General features: G+C 31.8%; 1 long non-coding RNA gene across 1 annotated transcript; it reads right to left on the bottom strand.

Annotated features, from left to right (window-relative positions):
- Window positions 1-238: 238 nt before the first annotated feature.
- Window positions 239-2,837, bottom strand: LOC132731638 (uncharacterized). Its single transcript, XR_009625915.1, has 3 exons — window positions 1,396-2,837; window positions 885-962; window positions 239-316 (listed from the first exon to the last, which is right to left on the bottom strand). It is a non-coding gene; the product is annotated as an uncharacterized LOC132731638 (long non-coding RNA).
- Between the last annotated feature and the right edge of the window lie 23,413 nt (window positions 2,838-26,250).

Raw genomic sequence — 26,250 nt, 5'->3', positions numbered from 1 at the left:
TTATCAATAAAGTATCACATTAAATTTTCTTTCACAAAAAATTTAATAAAAAAAAATATCATATCCTTTAGTCCAAATACAGAATAGAATACCCTACATTCACTATAACACAAACAGTTTTTTTTTCTAGTTGCTGGTATTGGAATCTTAGAATCCAACACTTTGTTGTTTTTTTTGCAATTATTTTGCTGGAAGTGTTTCAATCATAAATTTGTTTCAAATGTTTTCTTATTATTTAAAATTACTATTTCTTTAATCCATGTCTGTTTTAAGTCCACTGCCTGTGTTTCCTAGAACTTCTTGTGGTTGTGCTCACCTTTAATAATAAAATTCATAATTAATTAAACAAATATTTTGTAATGAATTGAGCCATGTCATGACAAAACCAACATAATGGGTTTGCGACCAGCATGGATCCAGACCAGCCTGCGCATCAGTGCGGTCTCATCAGGATCCATGCTGTTCGCTTACAATCCCTATTACAAGTAGAGAAACTGATAGCGAACAGCATGGATCCTGATCAGACTGCGCTGAGGCGCAGGCTGGTCTGGATCCATGCTGGTTGCAAACTTATTATGTTGGTTTTGTCATGACATGGCTCAATTATGTTTTATTGGCATAATTATATGCAGTTATATTTTATATTTTTTAATAATATTAAATTTTATGTTTCAACAGTATTAAATATTTACTATGCTTATAAAGCATATTCAAAAATAGTAAAGCAACACAGAATCAGCTATTGAAGTGTACAAGACTAGTGTTTAAGAATGCTCTGTATAAAGAATTAACTGACTGCTTTATGTGTGACACTATTTAATACTGGTTATGTATTTTTCAAGGAAAGATGTTGAATAGTTAAGTATAGAGATTTAAAAATATACCTTTTCAGGATTAATACTGCACATCATTATTAAACACCTGGCATCTCACAGTCAGCACTAAAAAAGTCCCTGAGCAGCCTGCAAATTATGAGTGTAAAATGTAATTTTAGATTGTTCCATAGGAAAGACAACACAAACATGTAAAATAATAAATGATTATGATGATCCTGTTCAACTGTACAAAACTACTGATTGTACCATTTAGTCCTATTTAATCAAATTCATTTAATTTGTTTAATTTCCAGGAAATGCAAAAGATATACTTACATGCTATTTATACAATATAGATTTACACAACCATTATATATCAACAAAAAAATCATTGAATAATTTTAACTTGCAAATTATACATGTATTAAAGATTTTAAAACAATTATCAGAAAAAAAACAACAAATGTATGAAGTTGAAAATACTAAAACAACAATGACCTCTTGTTACAAATTTTAGTTGGCTACTTAGTATTGATACTGTCGTCATATAAAATTAATTTAACTAAAAGTTAATAATTACCTGATTATGTTATACATCTCCTTGTCCCATGTTATCATACCAATTACTTTAACACTTTGAGATCTTAAACAAAACTTTACTCCAAAATTGTTAAAATATCAAGTACATCCTCCACTCTTTTTGCTGACCCAGATATCTTAGAATTCAAAATTCACAACAGTTTACTGTATAATGGACCGGGCCATCATTATGTAAAACAGGGTTAATTTACTCATCATCTTAACTTTCATTCATTGAATGTAAAAGAAATATCAAATAACAAATAGATATATATAAATTTTAAAAAACAATTACAAATTTTTGTACAAAAAAAATGCAATATGTCCTAGACAAATTCTACATATGCAATTTATAATGTTATCTCTCCCCAAAATAATTACATGGAACAGCCTGATCTGTTGGAATGACCAGTCATGCGTAGATGATGGGAAACTGCTGGTCAGTAGAGTTTTATCAGAGCTCTGATCTGTGTAGTGTAAAATCTGGGTGAATATAATCTCAGTGAGAATATACATTGTAGTATTTATTTGCCTACAGTAAATAAAAGCAATTATTGGGCATATTGGTTGATCAATTTTATATAGATTAAAAGGGCATTATATATGAGATTATTTCATGCACTGTTTTGTTTTGTTTATATTTTTTATAACAAAATCATGAATTCTTAGAATTTAAAATGGCAAGCACACTTATAATCTTGTCCCTATGTGACTGCCCTATATTCTATAGTATATTCAAATTTAAAAAGCATTCTTATTTTAATGTTGCTTTTAGATGATGTCCTAAAATCATATTTAAAATTCATAATACAGTAAATGTATTATAATACAAGCTGTATGAAAAATCTTTATATTATAAACTTAAGCATTTTGGAGGTGAATGTTTTCAAATTCTACACTAAGATCATTACAGTTGTTTTTCAGTACAAAAAATATAAATTAGTCTGACAATATATTATTAATGCCACATTTTTTATCTAAAAAGAAGGCCTATTTAAATGTCTAAAAAAATAATATATTAATTCTAAAAATACACCTGTAATTATTGGTTCAGCAAAAAAAATAAGTACAGTAGGTAAAATTTCAATGTCTGCAAGTGCAAAAACAGGAGTACAATTATGATTTGGACATCTTATATGTGAAATTCTGTTCAAGAAAAATGTTTAAGTATAGAATTCGGCCCGTAGTGAAGACTATTCCTACCAAAAAAAATTTCAAAGTTGAAAATTCTGTCCAAGATGAAATGTTTAAGTATAAATTCTGCTCAAAATAAAATTCCAGCCGGAATTTTTCTAGTTTTCCGCCCAGAAAAGTGAACAAAATATTTTTCTTGTGAGACAGAATGGCACGGATTTTGCGTTTCCGTCCCTGGTCCGCCCAGAAATCACTGATTCCGTGCCAATTCCGCCCAGAATCCGTGCCAAAATTTCGTACAGGTAATCTTAGATATTTGTCAAGACACATACTCTAGTGGAAATGAATAATGTTTGTTAAATTATAGCTTTTGGATTAAAAGGTCATTGATTTTTGATAAACACATAAAACTTTAAAAATCATTTGAATTCACAAGGGCCTAAAACTTAGATGTTTTGCATGAAACATTATTTCGTGTTCCTCCAACTACGTAGTAATGGTATATAAGAAAAAAAATTTTCTTTTTCTTACACTCAACCCAAAATAGTTGTTTTGATGTGTTTTTTTTGTTTGTTTGTTGTTTTTTTAACTTCATTTTTTTATATGGGCACCAAGACTGGACGAGCACCTGTGGACTACATTAGAATAAAACATTGTTGTGCAAAATTTCCCCATTAATAAAATACATGTATGCGTTAATCTTGTGTCTTATTTCTCGTTTCAGCGGCCTTTAAAGATCAAAATCTTTGTGATGCAGAATTAGGATTTGTGTAGTTATAGATTATTTCGAGCAACAAAAATACCATGTTCCTTTGTTGACAAGGTAAGTCTTAAATTATCTTTATGATTGACAGATCAATTAAATCAAATAAAGATAGTAAAATAAAATATCGAAGACAGCTTCCATGCAAAAGACAATTGCTTTATTCAACCAATTCAATTTATAAATGAACGATTTTTAGGGAAATTATTGAAAAAATATTTCATTTTACGCCAAGTTTTGTAAACCGAGTTTCAATACCATCAGAGTTTAATACATCTTAAGCATAGTTTGGTACTAGTTATCTTAGTAATGGTCTGTGATTCTACTTGGATATCAGCTTAGGCCAAATAGTTAAATTCACTTAGCTGACAACAGGCCGTGGTTCTAATTATGCACAAATGGCTTACAGCAGGCCCGAGGTTTATACTGTGATGTCATCGCATGCCTATATTTTACTCACTTACTTTACTCACTCTTAAACGGATATCAGCTTATGTCAAATTGTTAAATTTATATGACTGGAAAAGAAAGTGGTTCCACATAGATGTCAGCTCTTGCCTAGATGATTTAATTCAGTTGGCTTACATAAGTTTTTGGTTCTACTTGGATACCAGCTTATGCTTAAAAAATTAATTCAGCTGGCTTGGGGAAGGTGTTATTTTCAATTCAGTTCCTTTAGGAATGCCAGAGGTTCCCCTCTGAAATTGTCAGATCATGCCTATATTATTCCATTATGATTACTTACTCTACTCTGATATCAGCTCGTGGCTTAATAATTCAATTAAGTTTGCTTACAGATGGTCCGTAGTTCTACTTGTATTCAAGCTGATAATTGCTTAAATAATTTATTTCAGCTGAGGGCGGAAGATGTACTATTCAATTCAATTTGCTTACAGAAGGTCTGTGGTTCTACTCACATGTCAGGTCGTGGAGATATAATGATCCATATAAAGGGCAATTTGAATATATTCTATCCAAATTTCTATCACTTAATGGTAACTATTTTTTACAAATGAAGAAGACTTATAGGCAATTGGGCGAGATGTATTATATAGAGGATATTGAATGAGTGTAAGTTCAATACTGAATTTATTGCACGAGTTGAATAAAATTATATTATGCGAGCCTCTTGCAGGCATAATATTATGTAATTCAACGAGTGCAATTAATTCAGTAATGAACTTACTCGAATTTAATATTCTATTTATCACATACCCAAAATAAAGACCGTTTAAAGTGAAATAAGAGTCATCCTTCATTGACGCGCCTATAGTATAACGCTAACATTTAGCGCATCTTTACACTATGTTTGTATAACGCTAATGATGTCACGTCAAAGTTTATGCACGATCGTGCAATACCCTATGTTATATAATTTGATTAACAAAAATAATATTCACACATGCCACTATAATATCAAAAAACATAGTTTACATAAAATTAATTAAAAAATAGATTAGTTACTTACGCGTATGGAATTTTATGATTTGCATTAACTTAGGTTCACCTTAAATGTGTATGAATCATAAAACACATACAAATATATTATTATACTTAATAAATCCTGTAATCTACACTGTTACACTTTTTTATATTTTGAATTTTCTCATTTATTCTTTATACTTTTTTTTCAGATAATCAGCTCGAGTAAATCTACAGTGACAATGATGATTATGCTTCTATTAGAGTCCAATATGAATACTAGAGTCCAATATGAAAACTTTACACCTGGTTCCTGGCAATACAGAAACATATCCAAAAGTATATTGTTTTAAAAACAGTGCATCACCAATACCTTGTACAATGTTCTAGTACCTTGCTGAAACAAAGACAGACCAGCAAAACTTTTGCATCGTTTATACTTAAACTTGTTTCCTTCAAGAAGAATTTACATTTGTAAAGAAAGTTTTTACCTAGGCCGCTGTGAAATATTTAAAAATATCTTCTCAAGTTCTGAAAACTTTGTTTGTGAACTACTCAGATACATTTAGAAAACACAAAATGAAACTTGTAACAAAACGCTTATAATTAAAGTGGATTGGTCTACATATTGATAACACGACCACAATTAGACAATAAGAAATGTGCATTTTGGATATGTTTTGGAAATGTTGATAGAGTTCTAAAATGATTTAGTATGGACTTAATATATAATTGTTCTAAAAACACTTTATTGTATCATAGTTTGGAGACCTTTCTGTTGAAAATGTGTCAGGGTTAAATCGTATACATATACATGCACAGTGCGTTAACTGGAGTGCGGGTATTAGTTACCCGCACTCCAGAGCATGCCCATTGATTGGCTCATTTTTGCTGGGGTTTACATATTGTGACGGCAGAGAAAGGGAAAGCGCCATAAATGTCATATTCAGATGTTCGTTCATTGGTTCATTTTTGCCGGGGTTTCATATTGTGACAACAGGGAACGTGCTTTTATGTTTGACTATGATACAAAAGAGGAAGAACACCAAAACACTCGGCAATCTGATTAATACTCGGGGGCTACGCCCCCTCGTACAAATCAGATAGCCTCGTGTTTCCGTGCTCTTTCTATAACTTATACACGTATGCTATGTATTAATATGTTGTATCGGATCATGTATCTAACACTTGCCAACAACACCCATATACAATTTTTTGTGGTTTGATTTAATATATGATTCTAAATACTTACTATAAAATAATTATTTATGGTATTTATATCTCTTATTGTAGACCAATACACTTTAAAAAAGTATGATTTAAATTGTTTTTATTTTAATAAGATTAAAGGGACTCCACTGAGGCTTTTTTGACATGATGGGACTGAAAATATTTTTTTCCAGATAAATGTACCATTTGATGTATGGTGTAGACCACAAATCTTTGTGCAAACTTTCAGATCATTCACGCACTTCGTTTTTCCATAATAATTACTCAAATTGTAAAAAAAATGACCCAAAATGAAAAGCGCTTTAACGCTTTTCACTCAAATTAGGCTAAGAAAAGCATAAAACTACAATTTTCGATTTATTTTAAAAGTATAGTTCTTTACTATCTTTGCATATATTTCTGTTTAAAGCACCCCAGTTCATTTATGTAAGAAATTCTAATGTTTTTAGGCTTTTAAACCTCTGTGGAGTCCCTTTAAATTATGTTCCGCTATTTTAGAGTGAAATAGTTAAGCATATCACTACACAATGACTAGCTTTTGAAAAAAAATCACTATATTGTTTGAACCATTAAGTAATTTTGATGAGTCTAAGTTTGTTGATTTACTACTTTTTACGTTACAAAAAGGAAAAGGAAATTTGAAAGTTGCAATATAACTACAGTAAAAAGAGCAATAGAGTATATGTTGCATTTTGCTATTGGTTATATCTTAATTAAGACAGGGTCTTTCAAATAGAATGGTCTGGAGTCGGACGAATTTTACTAAAAGATGTCTCAGTTGTGTCACATGATTAGGTTACCTACTAACTGTGATCTGGCATAGTACATCAAAATTCAAATAATTAGATAAAAAATAATCGATCAAAAAATATTAAAAAAACTAATCTTGGCTACGTTACATTATCAGTTTTGTCTTTGAAAAGAAACAATTTATTATACATGAATTTGAAATCAAATTAGGAAATCTACAAACTATGATCGGGCATAGTGAATCAATATTCGAAATTATAATTATAAGATTAATTGATAAAAGTTGATTGAAAACTAATTTTGGTTACATTACTGTATCAGATTTTTCTTTAATAAGTAACAATTCTATAGATTTGCAATGGAATTTGGATTTTTTCATACCCGGTGTCAAGTTAAACATCTACTGCATTTTTTGAAAATAGGTCCAAGTTTCATAAACTTTTGTTTAATTATGCATTGTTCAATGCCAAAATAGAAATTGATTTTACGAAGAAAAAATGTAATTTAATCGTATCATGTAAAGATGATTTTATAATATTTCACGATGTTATTTACAAATATTTGATGTTAAATTTGATGCATTTTCAAGAATGGCATCGTTTGTTGGCAAATATGTCGTTCAACAAATAATGGCTTTATGACCTTATTACCTGAAATATTTATCTTTAAGTCACATGTTTAAAGATTTATAAAGAACATCATATTGTCAGAATTTTCATTTTGCTCCTATATTTAGGTTTTCCTCCTTTTGTTGAACACTTACATAATTTGCGTATAGAAAACTATACCGAGTTATACCAAGACATGTTATATTGTGGCGAGAATGATTTACATAGCGCATTTCCAGACCATTCTATTTTAAGATAAAAATATATCATTGGTTATGATGACTCAACATGACCAAGATAAAATGGCTGTAATTTAATATATAACCGATGCTTTCGGGTTATATAGCTAACAGTTTTTATAAATGACCGTATTAACTTTCAGAAGTCTTTAAGGAATTTACACTGCATTTTTTGAAAATAGGTCCAAGTTTCATAAACTTTTGTTTAATTATGCATTGTTCAATGCCAAAATAGAAATTGATTTTACGAAGAAAAAATGTAATTTAATCGTATCATGTAAAGATGATTTTATAATATTTCACGATGTTATTTACAAATATTTGATGTTAAATTTGATGCATTTTCAAGAATGGCATCGTTTGTTGGCAAATATGTGTTTCAACAGATAATGGCTTTCTGACCTTTTTACCTGAAATATTTATCTTTAAGTCACATGTTTAAAGATTTATAAAGAACATCATATTGTCAGAATTTTCATTTTGCTCCTATATTTAGGTTTTCCTCCTTTTGTTGAACACTTACATAATTTGCGTATAGAAAACTATACCGAGTTATACCAAGACATGTTATATTGTGGCGAGAATGATTTACATAGCGCATTTCCAGACCATTCTATTTTAAGATAAAAATATATCATTGGTTATGATGACTCAACATGACCAAGATAAAATGGCTGTAATTTAATATATAACCGATGCTTTCGGGTTATATAGCTAACAGTTTTTATAAATGACCGTATTAACTTTCAGAAGTCTTTAAGGAATTTACAAAATTAAACAAATGCCTCCTTGGTTTAATAAAGAGAGCTTAAAAAAGTATCCTTAAACTTTCAGCAGATGCGTGCTTAAGTGATGTAAAGGCAATATTAAAAATTAACACTGCCAGTATTGTTAGTTTTTAGCATTTACAATTGACTGTATATCTGTAACATTTCTCCATTATAAGTAAGAAAATATAAAAAAACTGTATAAGTCTGTTCAGATGTGTCAATAATAGGTTGATCTGTAAATTTGTACATAATATATTAATGTATTGCTAATCCATGTTCTAGTCGGATTTGATGTTGTTTTATTTTCCGCTCAAGTATATACAGATGTTTATAGTTATCTATAAGTTCTTAATACTTTTTTTTGTGTGTTTGAGGTACTGTGTATCTCATTGTCACACTACTAGTACTAAATTGTTTATATGCATGTACATAATTTATATTCAGTGATCAGAAAATGACATGTATATTACTTACCTATGTATATGTAATAAAGAAAATTACATACATTCAGGTAACACAATAAGGATACATCCAGAAGGATGGGATATTGTCATGCTACTATGACGTGAAATATGGTCATCATGGCCTCTTACTTTACATGCTTTAAGAGATGTTTTTTGTGTGTGTACATGTATATGTATATAGTTTCCTTAGTATGATTTTGGATAAGTTTTTTTTGTATTATGTGTACATATTTCAATATAGCGCCCATTCTCTAAAACCACAATAATATCAGTAATTATACTCTAATACAACAAAGTTGTAAAGATTGTAATTAATTACTTATACTTGGTTCATAAGGGTCATCATGGCCGTCTTGTTACTTTTATGATTTTTGTATACATGTATATAGTTTTCTTAGTGGAATTTTGTATAATTTACAAAGATAAGTATTTTTGTATTTTATGTATAGCGCCCGTTCTCTATAAAACAATCATTAATTTTACTCTCATACAACAAAGGTGTTTAAGAAGGTAATTATTCAAGAATCACCTTAGTTTTCTCTCATGCCTTTTCATATTAAGTTTTTTCCCTCCAAGGTTAATTTTTTAAAGTGTTGAAGTGAAGAACTTGAAAATTCATAGATAGATAAATCTCATTAAGAAAACTGCAGTGAACTATAAAAATCATACCCTCTTATAACACATTTTAGACATAAAAGCCCTTTAAAAATGCAATGCTTATTTTTTTGTTTTGAACCTTTGAGGTAAATTGTTGTATTGTGCACATTTTTAGAGCTATTGCCCATTAGGCTTTATAAATGTCCATATTTTATTTATTGCCGGATACAACTCATACACAATTTGCACGAAACGTTTTTGGTAGTTCTAAATATCTAATTGAGGTACAATGTATATGCGAATTGAAAATTTTGTTTTATTCACCTTTGTAACAGTTTATACTATATTTCGTGTAGAGCATACCTTTAAAGGCACATTATGCCTCGGAAATCTGTTTTTATTCAATTCATTAGAAATGTCAAACATGTGTTTAATAATGATTTTACAATGGATTTAGAACATGTTAAGATGATTAACAGTTGGGGAAAGTAGCGCTGAATGTGCAATTATATGTCCTAAAGTTAACAAAATGTAAATAAAAGTAGTAGTTTTCGTTTCATACAAAATTATAATTCACTACAATTAACCCGTGTGGAGGAAATAAAAGTATCTATCTATCTTCTGACAAAACGGCTTTCAAGGTCATTGCAACTTATTTGCAATAGAAGAGAGGCTGTTGTAAAACTATTTGAAGATTTATATTGTCATGTAATGAAGAAAATTTATAATGACTTTTTTTAAGTTGTAAATGTTGGTTAAAGACCCATTATACATCAGAAATGCTATCATTTTATTTCTTATTTTCAGCAATCTGATATTTACAACAAATTTGACCTTTTTACAAGTTTTAGAAAATGTTAGAATTACGATATTACTGATTTACTGTTTTACATATTATTAAGTAAAGGGCGATAAATATGAAAAAGTACATTTTGTTATATATATTATAATAATAATACTGTCAGTACTGATTACAAGTATGATATGTTTACAGAAATCTTATTTTTTATAAATTAATGTTCTATACATGTAGATTATATTATAGTTCATATATTTAATAAAAATAAAATTATGAAACAACATTGATGTTTTAGTTATCATATATACAAATACACATAAATCAATTTCGTTGAAAGGTAAACTTGGGGTATGTAAATGATGTAGCTGTACACAATTATCCTGGATGTTGTGTCCCATTGGGAAATACTCATGTAGCACCAGTACTGGTTTAGTCCAGGAATACATAGTACACACATGACTGATTCTCAATCTAAACAAGTTTGAGTGGTCGTATTGTACAGATGCAAAGCAATAATTAAGGTGGCTTTATTATGAAGGTACAATATTTGAACCAGAGTGACAAGGATAGAAACCTTTTGATTGATGTTAGGAGAAGAAGTAGGACGGAAACAATTATTGCTATATATGCATACTCCATAACTAATCAAGGTCCATATAACTAATCAAGGGCCATAACTTTGTATTGAAGGGTCTGATAGGAACAAGGCGACGATATGCACATCTCGTCTTGGTACTGATGGTTCCCATAGTTTCGTTGAATTCCTGCCAGTAGTTGAACAGAAATAGTGCGAAAACGATTATTGCTCTATATATATAATCAAGGGCCTTAACTCTGTATTGAAGCGCCTGACCTAAACAAGGCAACGATATGCCCATCTCCTTTTAGTGTTTATGTTTCCCATAAAGTTTCGTTGAATTCCAGCCAGTAGTTGCACAGAAGTAGTGCGAAAACGATTATGGCTCTATATGTATAATCAAGGGCTATAACTCTGTACTGAAGCGCCTGACATGATATGTCCATCTCCTCTTAGTGTTGATGTTTCTCATAAAGTTTCGTTGAATTCCTGCCAGTAGTTGAACAGAAATAGTGCGAAAACGATTATTGCTCTATATATATAATCAAGGGCCTTAACTCTGTATTGAAGCGCCTGACCTAAACAAGGCAACGATATGCCCATCTCCTTTTAGTGTTTATGTTTCCCATAAAGTTTCGTTGAATTCCAGCCAGTAGTTGCAGAGAACTAGTGCTGAAACGAAATTCGGACGGACAGATGGAAAGCACCTATATACAAGAACCAAACCTAGCAATCTGACCTAATAGTGAAAGTACCAAACAATTTTTACAAAAGATACAAAGTGTTTTTATCGTAATATCCTGGAAACAATATACTATCCCCTAGAAAGAAGAACGAGATATTTATATATTTGGAATGAGTTATCTCGTTACCAAAATATATCATGTTGTTTTTCCTCTATATAACCGTACCACACTGAAACAAAATGGCTAGTGTGAATTATGCACTCATGAGTTATTCCCCTTTTCAACATATATTTTCTGCTCAAGCATTTTTACTATATAATTAATATGAGCCGCATCACGACAAAACCAACATAATGGGTTTGCGACCAGCATGGATCCAGGCCAGCCTGCGCATCCGCACAGTCTGATCAGAATCCATACTGTTCGCTTACAAACCCTATCACGAGTAGAGAAACTGATAGCGAACAGCATGGATCCTGATCAGACTGCGCGGATGCGCAGGCTGGTCTGGATTCATGCTTGTCACAAAACCATTACGTTGGTTTTGTCGTGACGCGGCTCATATATGTTTAAAGCAGCACACCTCCAGATTCATGCTTATTTTCATGAAAATTTGAAAATGTATTTAACAGTATAATATTGTAAAGTAACCGAAAGAATGCAATTTACACATTATCAATGGCACTTACAACCAAATTGAATGTAAATTGCTATAAAGAGGTCAAAATATGCAATATTAGACCTTACTGCATTAGTAACGCTGCAGAAATATAGTTAAAAATACTGAAAAATCGGTCATTAATCGCTAATAACATGTAAATTATTACTAGAATTTTGAATCTTTATACCTTTCCTAAAATGTTAGTACATTTTTCTCAGGTTTAATTTTATCAAAATATTTTTGCTCATCTGGAGGCCTGCAGCTTTAATTTACAAAAAGTTCTAAACATAAAGAATATTTCTAATGATTACAAGATAATGCAATGATGTGGCTGACTTTGTAATATATCTCGGACAGGTTTAGAGTCCGTTAAAATCACTAAATGAATTAACAAAAACTGACTTAAATTTAATTGTTGCTTATTTCAGAGACATATTTATAATTGATTCAGGCTTATTTTTATACACGGTAATTAACAAGTTGTACATAAAGTGTAGACATGTCAATGATTAATTTCATTTATTCCCCAAAGTTTTGATACTAATGTCAGTAATCAGTTTTATGTAGCTCAATGTTGTCAAACATTCTTAACGGATAAAAGTTGTATTACATCACTTTAGAACTAAGATTATCATACATCCAAACTGCTGAAAGTTTTCACAAGACTTGAATGGAAGTAACTATAATAGGCCGATAACTTCAGAAAAGAAGTCATGCATTCTTATTTAATAAATTTGATGCATTAAAAGTATTTATTCAATTTATTTTAATATTAGCATATTTAAAATTTTGATATGGCCTAGTGACTAGTTATATCAGCTGACAACCACTAATCTTAAAATATAAACTGTAAATCTGCTAAGAAACAGAATAAATACAAATGATGAAACCTTTGGAAAGGTATTGTCTTAAATTCTTAAATGTTTGATTATCTAAACCTCGACAAGCAAGGTCAATTAAAGGCCTAGGTCATATCCGAATAACTGAAAACTGTCGGTTTTGTCTTGTGTGTTCTTTTGTCCAAGTATGAATAACATCTGTGAATAATTTATGTTACACGAGTTATCACAAATCAAACTTTTGCATAAAAGATGCATAAATAAATTGCTAATAACAACAAAAGACAGACCCATTGCAAAAGCTTACCTATCAAAACTACGTGCTCAAGTCAGCAAAAATAATCAAGCCTTGACATCGTTGTTAGCATTTATTTTTCTTTATTTTCTTAACAATTTAAAAGAAAACTAGAAATGTGTCCATAGGACAAGGGTGCCCCCACACTCCACTGATTTGTCAATCTTATGTCTCTAGGTCAATTTTTTTTCCACTTGTGCCCAAGTTGAAAACTAACTAGAAATGTGTCCATAGGACACGGATGCCCCCACACGCCACTGTTCTGTCAATCTAATGACTCTAGGTCAAATATTTTTTGGACTACATGTGCCACAAATTGAAAACTATAAATCAACAAAGGGCCATAATTCTGTTAAATTTGGTCGCAGCAAAAATTCCTTCTTTTACTACCATCTACACATTAAGGTTGTTCATCCCTGGAAGTTTAAGCAAAATCTGTCATCCGGTTTAAGAGAAGTTGCGTTCACAAATTTTTTAAAAAAAATATAGTGAAAAATCAACAAAGGGCCATAATTCTCTTAAATTAGGTCGCAGTGAAAATTCCTTCCTTTACAACCATCTACACATTAAGGTTGTTCATCCCTGTAAATTTAAGCAAAATCTGCCATCCGGTTTAAGAGGAGTTGCGTTCACAATATTTCTACATAGTATATAGTGAAAAAATCAACAAAGGGCCATAATTCTCTTAGATTGGTTGCAGCAAAAATTCCTTCCTTTACTACCATCTTCACATTAAGGTTGTTCATCCCTGTAAATTTAAGCAAATCTGCCATCCGGTTTAAGAGAAGTTGCGTTCACAAAATTTCTACATAGTATATAGTGAAAAAATCAACAAAGGGCCATAATTCTCTTAAATTTGGTCGCAGCAAAAATTCCTTCCTTTACTGCCATCTTCACATTAAGGTTGTTCATCCCTGTAAATTTAAGCAAAATCTGTCATCCGGTTTAAGAGGAGTTGCGTTCACAAAATTTCTACATAGTATATAGTGAAAAAATCAACAAAGGGCCATAATTCTGTTAAATTTGGACGCAGCAAAAATTCCTTCCTTTACTACCATCAACACATTAAGGTTCTTCATCCCTTGAAGTTTAAGCAAAATCTGCCATCCCGTTTAAGAGAAGTTGCGTTCACAAGATTTCGGGACGTACGGACAGACGGACACTCGGACGGACAAGTGCAACGCTATATGCTCCCACTCTATGGGGGCATAAAAATCTATTATTAAGCTAAGGGCAAATTCTACAAATACTGAATAAATCCGCAAGAAAACCATAAAGAGCATAAGTACACATGCAGACCAACATGTTGTAAACTAACTGTCAGGCCTACAGGTCAAATACTTTTTGAGTTACATGCAACACAAGTTGAATATTGTAAATTTTTTTGTAAGTCAAGGGCAATTACTCTAAAAATACTAAAAATATCCACACGATAATACACAGGTGCATAACATCACATGCTGAGCAACATTCTTGTAAGGTTTCATGACTCCAGGTCAAATACTTTTTAGTTACGTTCGACACAAGCTGTAAATTGGAATTTTTTACTAATTCAAGGGCAATAACTCTAAAAAGACTAAACATATCCACACAAAAATACCAAGGTGCACAACTACCCATGCTGATCAACATTCCTGTAAGGTTTCATGGCTCTAGGTCAAATACCTTTTGAGTCACATGCGACACACGTTGAAAATTGCAAATTTTTACTAAGTCAAGGGCAATAACTCTAAAAATGCACAAGAAAATACCCAGGTGCACAACTACATAGCTTAGCAACATTCTTGTAAGGTTTCATGACTCTAGGTCAATTACTTTTTGAGCTATGTGCGACACAAAAAGAGAACGGACAGATGGATGGACAAGGGTAAATCTAAACGCCCCCCCCCCCCCTATAGTGGGGTCAAAAATTCTTACAGTTTGCTTGTTTGTACATTTAGCACAAGTCTAGCTGCTGCATATAATAAATTATAATTTAGTTTCATTATCTTACACTATTACAACTACAAATATACAAGTATATGTATAAAACAATCATTCACAAGTACTGACTTCCCCCAGTACACACTATGTTCACATTTCAAGTTTTTATATAAAAAACAAAATGTTTAACCGTTGCTTGAATTTATTCAAGAAAATACATAGTATAAAAATAAAAAACATTTAACTTTTACGTCAGAAACTTCTTTAGAAATACCATATGAAATTAAACAAAATGTATAAGTCTGACTGATCTATGAAATACATTATGATAAGAACAAGTGCCAGGAACCTGTGAGATGGTTATTTTTCTGTATTCAACCTTCATTTAAATACCATAAAGTATTTTCAGAGTATTTAAAGTCTTTTGGAAGGAGATTATAGCAAGAAAAACAATATTACAGCCACATTTAATGTCCCAAAATGAATTTTACAGGAAACCAGATCCCATTTATTCTGGCATACACCTAAAAATGCAGTAAAGATACCACTGTTGACTTATATGACATTATATACATTTGTAACAATTAAAAGTGCTCAATTATGCATTATTATGTCAATTTGCACAATATAAAACTGTTAGATCTGGATAAATGTGCACATTCTGTGAAGTACAGTGTTTGCCAAAATTCTAAATTTTTATTACCTCCCTTGACTTGACAGTCTACTTACTCTACACAACTTGATAAATCCTAGCAGTCACTTCAAATTTTGACTAACAAATGTAGAAGGAATGTTTATGGGCACATTTGGGTCAATTCCAACACATTTTATAAATTTGAAAATTTCCTTAAGGGGGCAGGGGACCTAAAAATGAAAAATTTTGTATTTCAGTGTGACCAGAAACACAATTCCAAATATTTCAAAAACTGTTTCACAGGCAGATAACCAGTTGCACAGCATTATTCAATGATATATGACATACATTGAAGAAAATAATAGTTTGCATGCATTGCTCCTTCAAAAAATGACTGACAGCAATTTATATTTACCCCCACCCAGCCAAAATCACACCTAAAATATACCAATATAGGCAATCTTCATGAAGGTGCAGCATACTCCAGAATCCGCCCGATTCCTTTAAAAATATCAGTAACACGCAGTGCAAGCTATGGCATTTTCAGAAATGACAAATAAATGTCTGTCATACGTTTAGATTTTTCACAAAATTTATCTGAAATTTCTTACTTGTTTGGTGCCAACTGTCAAAGCTTGATTTTTAACTTTTTCACCTCCATTCGGAGAGTCAGAAATACATACAAAGCTACCAAAATGCTTAGTTTCGGGTAAAAACCCAAAAATATATCTCATTTCCTACACACAAACAAGAAAGAATTACAATGACAGAGAAATATCAGAAGTTATCAGTACCTTCAAAACACCATGTCTGAGTTATTAAAAAATTTGACCGGGGCCATCATTCGAATATGTCCCCTGCCCCCTTATGCGTATAAAAATATAAGACGAAGAGGTCACTCTAGACAAGAGGGCCATGATGGCCCTAGATCGCTCACCTGACCTATCAAACTAATCCGAACATTTACCTAGACAAGCATTCTGACGGGTGAGTCAAAAATGTGACCACTAGAGTGTTAACAAGGATTATCCATATTTGAGCAGTGTGACCTAGTTTTTACCCAGGTGACCCATATTCGAACTGTACCTAGAAATCATCAAAACAAATTTTCAGACCAATTTACAGGATACTTGGATCAAAACAGGCCCAGAGTGTTAACAAGTTTTTTCTTTTTTTTAGTTCGGTGATTTAGTTTTTCACCCGAGATGACCATGTTAAATCTTTCGAGCAATTACCTAGACAATCATCCTGATCAAGTTTGATGACACTTAAGGCAAAAATGTGACCGCTAGAGTGTTAACAAGGTTTTTCTATTTTTAGCTCCGGTGACCCTGTTTTTCATCCAAGATGACCCATGTTCGAACTCATTTGAGCTATCACCTAGACAAGCATCCTGACCAAGTATAATGATGATTGAGGCAAAAATGTGACAGCTAGAGTGTTAACAAGGTTTTTCAATTTTCAGCTCCTGTGACCTAGTTTTTCATCTGAGATGGCCCATGTTCAAACTCATCCAAGCTATCAAGTATATAAGCATCCTGACAAAGTTTGATTATATTGAGGCAAAAATGTGACCGCTGGAGTGTTAACGAACAAGTGTGGACGGACGACAGACATTCAATGACCCACAAAGCTTACCCTGAGCTAGCTCAGGTGAGCTTAATATATAAATTCCTTATATTTGAAATGCAAAAAGGTTAGGAATTACAAATTCTCTAGACAATAATGCCATGATTCTCTGTTCTTAATTCAAACCCAAGAATATAAAATTCATGTGCAAGCTCTTATACACTCAGATCACTCATTTAGCCGCAACTGCAGATGAATAAGCATTATGTATCAATCACATCAGAAACAAGAGCACCGCTAGGCGGAGCATTATATGCCCGAAAGTGTTTTTTTTTTTTTCGTAAGGATGAAGAATTTGTAAGACATGAGAATTAAATAAAGTATTACCTCGAGTTATGCTCCGGAAACTGTTTTCAGTTTTAAGGTAATAGTGACCTTGAACTTTGACCTTGTGACCCCAAAATCAATAGGGGTGTTTTACCAATATAGACAATAATCCCATGAAGTTTGAACACTGTGGTCCAAATGGAATTTAAGTTAGGGTATGGAAACTGTTTTCAGTTTTAAAGGAATAATGACCTTGACCTTTGACCTTGTGACCCAAAAATCAATAGGTGTCTTCTACCCAATATGGACAATCATCCTATGAAGTTTGAACACTATGGGCCAAATGGAACTTACGTTATGTTCTGGAAACTGTTTTCAGTTTTAAGGTAATAGTGACCTTGACCTTTGATCTTGTGACCACAAAATCAATAGGGGTCTTCTACCCAATATGGACAATCATACTATGAAGTTGGAACATTGTGGGCCAAATGGAACTTAAGTTATGCTCGGGGAAACTGTTTTCAGTTATAAGGTGATAGTGACCTTGACCTTTGACCTTATGACTCCTTAATCAATAGAGGTCTGCTACCCAATATGGACAATCATCCTATGAAGTTTGAACACTCTGGGTCAAATTGAACTAATGTTATGCTCCGGAAACTGTTTTCAGTTTTAAGGTAATAGTGACCTTGACCTTGTGACCCCAAAATCAATAGGGGTCTTCAACCCAATATGGATAATCATCCTATGAAGTTTGAATTGAATTTTGTTCATTGTCTCAACAGTATCTGTCAATTAATCATTAAATATTGTTTTAGTTAGTTGCATTTTCACTGCTAATTCATCGTCATCATAATTAGCCCACACAGGCTCTTCTTCCGGCAATTCTTGCACCAAAATTGAGTCAACAAGATCCTTCTTTTTACAAATACCCCCATTTAGTCTTTTCAACGATTTTTTGGCCCCATTTAAACCTAATATGTCAATAACTGCTACCTGAACCAGGGGTTTTAGCACATCTATGTTGGTCGAAGGGGAAGCACCTTTATAAAACTTGTTAGTTTTGGTTTGTGCCAAGCAACGGGAGAATCATATTCTTCCTCTTTATAAATGTTTCTAATAATTTTCCAGATAAGTCGAATATTAGTTTCTTGAACATACGTCTACTGTTACTTATCAAATCTGAGCAAATCTCTTCATGTGTATAAAATGCTTTTGAAGGGTGGAGATCGGTAAATGGCTCGCCATACTGTCTTTGTTCCTAGAATTCATCTACGGCACTGGAAACTATAGAGACTATTTCTTTCTCCTCAAGGGGCACAGCATAAAACACCTCCTCTGCAATTATCTTCATATCAGATCTTGAAATGTTTATTTGATCTAAAAGATTAAAAGCAATTAAAACATGGTCAAAGGAATGTAGGAAAAAAGAGCTGTCAATGAAAAGTGAATTATGCCTACAAAAGGAAGTTTTGACAATTGTGTTAAAAAATTAAAGTGGAAAATCAATTAACTATGCACAACTAGGCATGGTGACAAACAATCCTGCAAAGTTTCACTGAGATCCACCCAGCGGTTTTGGTGAGAAAAGCGAAGAAAAGCTTATTTTACTCAAAAATTGACCTTAAAGGGGCCGTAACTGTGCAAAACAAGAGCCGGTTGAGCCAAGTGATGCTTCCCAAATAGGCTTTGGATACAGGAAGCTATACCCCTTGTAGTGTCAAAGTTATTTCACAGACAAAGTTCAAAGAGTAAAAGCAACCAAAATGTTGTGGTAGACACATTGTCTCAATATGGTGATCATTTCTGTGAAATAGTTGTAAAATCCGACTACAAATAACAAAGTTATGGGCCAGACACGATTTTGCTGCAAGGTTATGCTGTGAACTTAACCTTCAAAGTAGCGACCCAAATGTTGTGCGCCACACATTGTCTCAATATGGTGATCATTTCTGTGAAATAATCTTAAAATCCAACTACAAATAACGAAGTTATGGACAGGACACGCTTTTGCTGCAAGGTCATGCTGTGACCTTGACCTTTAAAGTAGCGACCCATATGTTGCGCGCGACACGTCGTCTCAATATGGTGATCATCTCTGTGAAATAGTTTTAAAATCCGAATTCAAATAACAAAGTTATGGGCCGGACACGAATTCGGGACAATTACATACCTACGTCCGGACAGACGGACAACCCGAAGACTATATGAATAAAAATAAAAATCAAACGGAAAAATAAAGAGAGTATGCACAACTAGGCTTGGTAACAAACAATCTTGTGAAGTTTCACTGAAATCCCCTAAAACTTGACCTAATAAAATTTAAATAGTCGGCAATACCAGTTACTGTAATAAACATGTTCTACCATAGTCTGTTAGATTCTACTGTCCCAATTTTTTTATTTCTGCTCCACAAAAAAATGTGATTAAATGGTATGTTTAAATATATAAAATTTAATATAACAATTTGATTATATAATTATTGTGACAATATTTTCTTTTACAACCTGTATTAGTTGTTATGCTGTTAATAATAACACATTTAACATATTAAAAATGACCTATATAATATTGCTTTCAAAATCTGTAAGGTAGGTAATATCAGTATAGATTAAAGCCATGGAACATTTTAACGATAATGCCATAAAAAGAAAACACTACAATTTTTTCTTCTTCTCCCAATATTGTTCTAACTTTACTTGTAAAATAATGTATTTTTGAGGCATGTTATATTATGTACTGTTTATATACCTGTATGTTGTTTAAAAATGTTTAATATATTTGCTATGTATATGCTGATGTCTCATGGAAGATATGGAAACTGAATGTGTTAGCCTCATTAAATAAAGTTGTTACTTAATTACTATCACATTAAATCACAAGAAAGTAATGCAGCATCTTATGTCAAGTTAAGAATATCCTGATTGAGGTAAATAAAGAAATTGGTATGTTTTACTTCTATGCATGTAATATTATGATTTAGTCTAAGAATAATAGTTAGAACAATCAGTAAAATTATGTTCATATCATTACACAGTACAGTAACACAGCCATGCACACCAAACAAGAAAAAAATAATGACTTTTCATTTGATGATGCAGAACAATTAAAGTAAAAAGTAAAATCCATACAAGGTGGGGTCCTATTTTAGAAAAGACAAAAACTCTGTTGAACATGCTTTGGTTACACAAATTACATTATAAGTAAATTCTGACATTGAGGTTTACCAATCTACACGTATGCTTCAGCTGAGATTCGAACTCAGAACTCCTCTTGAAGTTTCTCATGTAAGAACAAACTAAGAGATGTTTTTCGAATTAAACTACAAAAGCTAATCAATTGGTAACCAGGATGATACAAATTAAAATGCCCGTAGTATTTGGAATGTTTCTGAAATGATCAATGAATTCTTTACTTTTTTCTTAAAAATCTTACATTCATAGTTATGATAACATCTATGTGGAGATCAAAAATGTTAATATAATTTTATCATACATAAGTACAGTAGAATCCCTACTTAAGACCACCCCGGAATTAAGACCATCCAGCTATTGAGACCATTTTTTAAAAGTACGGAATTTTCTGTTCTTTAATATGTCAATGGTTACATGATCCAGAATTAAGACCACCTCGCTTATTTACTTTTAAGACCACCAGATTCAGTCCCAATTCTTTGTTTTGTTCTTTATTTGACCCCACTATTGAGACCACTGATTTAAAGTCAACACCTACCTAGATTTTAAATTTGCTGTTATTATCAGCTTGAATGCTCTAAGGCATGACACCTAATTTCACAAGGTGTCAAAACACCTTATATCATTGGGATATTGTATGAAATAAGGTGAGAAAGTAAATTTTACAGTTGTTTAATCTTGCTTTAAGCACATTGATTATGCGAAGATCTATTTTTTTATTTGATGGATATACATCATATAATAATTAATATTGAAATTGATATTGAAATCAGACAAAACAGAATTTGATATAAAATTTTTTTCACCCCATCAGATGTTAATTTATAACATACTTCTAAGTTGTATTTGCAGGTATATATATTGTTTGTTCATACAAAATGACTTAAATAGACCATGGTCAAAAAGTGTGTAAGCATTGATAAGAATATTCACAATTAAGACCAACCCTCAATTAAGACCACTTTGGACCAGTCCCGAAGATGGTCTTAATTGAGGGTTTTTACTGTATTATCATTGGATTTTAGCCTTGTTTCCAAAGTCCAAAATAATAATAGTCCATATCAAATTTATACTGTAGTCTATTTAACCTAGTTTTAGTCCAAAAAGTCAATATCAGAAACATATTGTACTTGAACTAAAAATGTTAAAACATTGGTGGTTTAAAATAAGGATGCCATTACATATCATATTAAATACTGCATGTTTGTAACGTCGCTTTTCATTGGATAATCGAGACGTCTTTATATAGTTTTACATACACAGCTGCTGTCAATTCATGAAGATATCGCGCTTTAAACCTCTCAAAATGATGATTGCTGTATTATAAATTTGTAATAAATATTTTTTGACAGGTTATTTGGCCGTATATAATCGGTTGTTGGCAATATAACACCCGCCTACCAACTTCAGCATTACAATTACCAGTTTTCGTTAAAAACCTGGTTAAAAACATTATATACTTTTCTATTGTTTTAGTTATTTACAGGAACTATTTAATCAAAATGATAGAAGGAGATAACATGGATGGTCAAAGAATATTTTATAGGCACATTATAATTTATGCCTCAGAAATAAATTATAGAAAACAGAAAAAATCAGTTTTATAATTGAGCCGCGTCACGACAAAACCAACATAGTGCGTTTGCGACCAGCATGGATCCAGACCAGCCTGCACATTCGCACAGTCTGATCAGGATCCATTCTGTTCGCTATCAGTTTCTCTACTTGTTAAAATGTTTAAAAGCGAACAGTATGGATCCTGATCAGACCGCGCGGATGCGCAGGCTGGTCTGGATCCATGCTGGTCGCAAACCCATTATGTTGGTTTTGTCGTGACACGGCTCAATTATGTTTAAATCATTGTTTTATATCAGATGCTTGTTACCAGAAGAAAGTACCGCTTAAAATTAACATGTGAAATTATTTGTCATAATAGTTGTCAAAATGTAAACAAAGTAATAGTTTGACTCCCATACAAAATACTAAATCACTATAACTGTACCAATTAATGAAATAGCAACAGAAGAAAAAGATCATGGTTAAGGTAATTGACAATAAGTAACTTTTTTTTAAAACAATACAAACACACCAAAAATAAGAAGCTTTTGAGAAATAAAACTAAAAACATTTCTGGGCATAATTTCTGGGCCTTTAAGCAGAAAAAAGCAGAAAAGTTTAGCAAATGCTTTTGAACAATTAAAAGTCACAACAAATTTGTTTGTGATGTAATTAATCAGTCTGCAACACCTGTTTTTTCAAAATAAATGTATACTAAATCCTTTATTAGTCCTGGGAAAAGTCAGAATTATTTAGTACTTGTACAGAATTATGAAATCCCCAAACTCTCTTTTATACAAACAGGTGCTTTTTCAAATGCAAATGGTTATTTTATTAAATAGCTCGTCAAAAAATGTTAAAAATATGTCGTCAGATTTAAGTAATTATACATGTATAGAATAATGGTAATATTACCACTGTGCCTGTAAATACCATAATACAAAATATTTATGATCAGCAACTACAACAATGGTGTGCTAACTTATTACTTTTTCAAAATTAGAAAGTTATAATTTATTCAAATTTGAATTTACCCAAGAGAAATATTTTAGTTGTGTTAATAATTTTAAGCATTGTAGTTTAGGTGCTCTTCACTTAAATTAGTTATTGAAGAGGGTAGACATAGAAATATTGAAAGGAACAAAAATGTACAAAATGAAATATGAAATTTTATTTCATGCTTTCCAGTGTTTTATTGTAATATATCAGATGATTATATTCTGATAAACCACTAGTGAAGTTTATAAAATATAATTTTCACTGTAGCCGGACTATATCTGAATGCGGATGAAAAGAAAATCAAAACTGAATGGAATAACAGGCAAAAATAAATGCCGTCATGCGTAAATTTTGCTTCTTTCGGAAAAGAAAGTCGATGTCACCATACATTATGTTAAAAATGTAACAAAATGAGAGAAATTTAAAAGAACTATACTTCAAACTTGTTGATGTGACGTCATGATGTGATGATGTCACAAAGGAGAATGCGCGACGTTACGCGGCAAAATCAGTAAAAATTACTTAAAATCACTTAAAATGCATGAAATAAAAAGAAAATTTATTTGTTTTACATATAAGATTGAAATATATTTCATTCGTGAACACCAGCTATTATATTTTCACTCGTGGCTACGCCACTCGTGAAAATATTGCATCTGGTGTTCACTCAGTGAAATTATATTTCAATCTTACATGCAAAACAAACAAATATCCTCTATGAAACTGAGTTTATCTATAATAAAATATGTACAAACAAATGTGTAAATATAACCTTAGCAAAATTTGTTTAATTAGCCATGCAACTATGAATTTAATCTACGTTAAAGGAACTCCACTCAGGTCCAAAATCCTAGGAACATAAAAATTTGAATGTTGTTGATGGATCAGCTGGGGCACTTAAAACAGAAAGATATGCAAAAGATAATTAAGAAATACCCAAAAATAAATTCAAAATTGTATTTTTTGCTATTTTCAACCTGATAAAAGTAATAAAATGTTGAAACACTTCAATTTTTGGTCATTTTCATAAGAAGAAGAATTATTCTGGAAAAACGGAGTGAGCTAATAATCTGAATTTTTTCACACATATTACTGGTGGAGACCTATATCAAATGGAACATTAATCTCAAAAAATAATTTTTAGTATTGTCATGTCAAAAATATGTCAGTGGAGTCCCTTTAATACAATTGTTTGAATTATTTTACACTGAAACATATGTGTATGTATAATAATTTATAATACATCTTACTTTTCTGTACTTATTGTATTGTACAGCTAAAATGTAACTTGGCAATGAACATGTATATGTTTTTGCTAATAAAACATTTGACTTGACTTTGAAAAATTTAACAAATGGCATAGATATTTGTATTTCTTACAGCTTTATATTTTTATGACAGAAAATTTCCAAAGTTATTATTGTAGAAAATTTAATCAGGAGTAAGAGTACTACTTTGCCTGCTGTACTGCATGTAAAAATTGGGCAAATAGATATTGTGACAATTATTCTTGTCCAGTTATATTATAATTGGTTTGAGCATTTAAACAGAAGTACATATAAATGACCAGGCAACCACAATGACTCACAGCCTCAAACTTGTATACCAGCTGCATAACTAAGTTGTACAGAGGTATTTTTGTTTGTTTGTTTTGGGTTTTACATCACATCTACACATTATAGGTCATATCGAGACATTCCAGCTTTACTGGTGGAGGAAGACCTCAGGTGCCCTTCCGTGCATTATTTCAGGCACGAACGGGCACCTGAGTAGAACCACCGATGTTCTGTTAGCCAGCTGGATTTCTTCCTCACATGAAAGAATCCAAAGTCCCTGTCGGGATTCGAACCAAAAGCGGTGAGGAGAAGTGTCGATACAGTGGAATGGAATCAGAAATTATCTTGTAGAACTCATCAGAAAAAATTATAAACATATAATTATGTTCCCTCACAAAACTTTCTTCATATATGGTACAAACTTATAATTTTCTGCTACTCATTTCTATCAGTTGAGTTGTAATTTTGGCACACCTGCTACTGGAGTTTATCACTGGAGTTAGAACACTCTGATATTATTGATTCTGAATTCCTTGAACACCTGCTACTGGAGTTTATCACTGGAGTTGGAACACTATGATATAACTGATTCTGAATTCCTTGAACACCTGTTACTGGAGTTTATCACTGGAGTTGGAACACTATGATATAACTGATTCTGAATTCCTTGAACACCTGCTACTGGAGTTTATCACTGGAGTTGGAACACTATGATATAACTGATTCTGAATTCCTTGAACACCTGTTACTGGAGTTTATCACTGGAGTTGGAACACTATGATATAACTGATTCTGAATTCCTTGAACACCTGCTACTGGAGTTTATCACTGAACTTCTATTGATGAATTTCTCATTGTTGTAGATTTTTGGATCCCTACAGTTTTAAGTGTCATCAATTAGTCCACTAGAATGTCTCATTCCATTTTCATGTTGAGAAAAACAAATGTCAATTCACTGTCCTCCCAGAAGTTTGTGTCTCTCTGATAATAAAAGAAATATATATTAATATCACTTATTATTATCTATTTAGGAAATAGATATCATTTCGAGTGTATTGTTGTAAAATAATGCAGGCTTTCAGTTAAAATGTGCAGGAGTATAATCACAAAGACCGATATGCCTGAGCGATTAATTGGAAAGCATTTGAACGATAAACCATGCATTTTTATACTACAATGCAAGAAAAATTAATATCTATTTCCATTCATATATGCTTATTAAAAGAGAATTGATAAAAATATGTTGAACTACATTGAGCATAA

Source organism: Ruditapes philippinarum, unplaced genomic scaffold, assembly GCF_026571515.1.
Source record: "Ruditapes philippinarum isolate M1 unplaced genomic scaffold, ASM2657151v2 ctg11384_1_1_1_1, whole genome shotgun sequence".
NCBI lineage: Eukaryota > Metazoa > Mollusca > Bivalvia > Venerida > Veneridae > Ruditapes > Ruditapes philippinarum.
The sequence above is the reverse complement of the archived record's forward strand: the minus strand, read 5'-3'. Positions and strand labels throughout refer to the sequence as shown.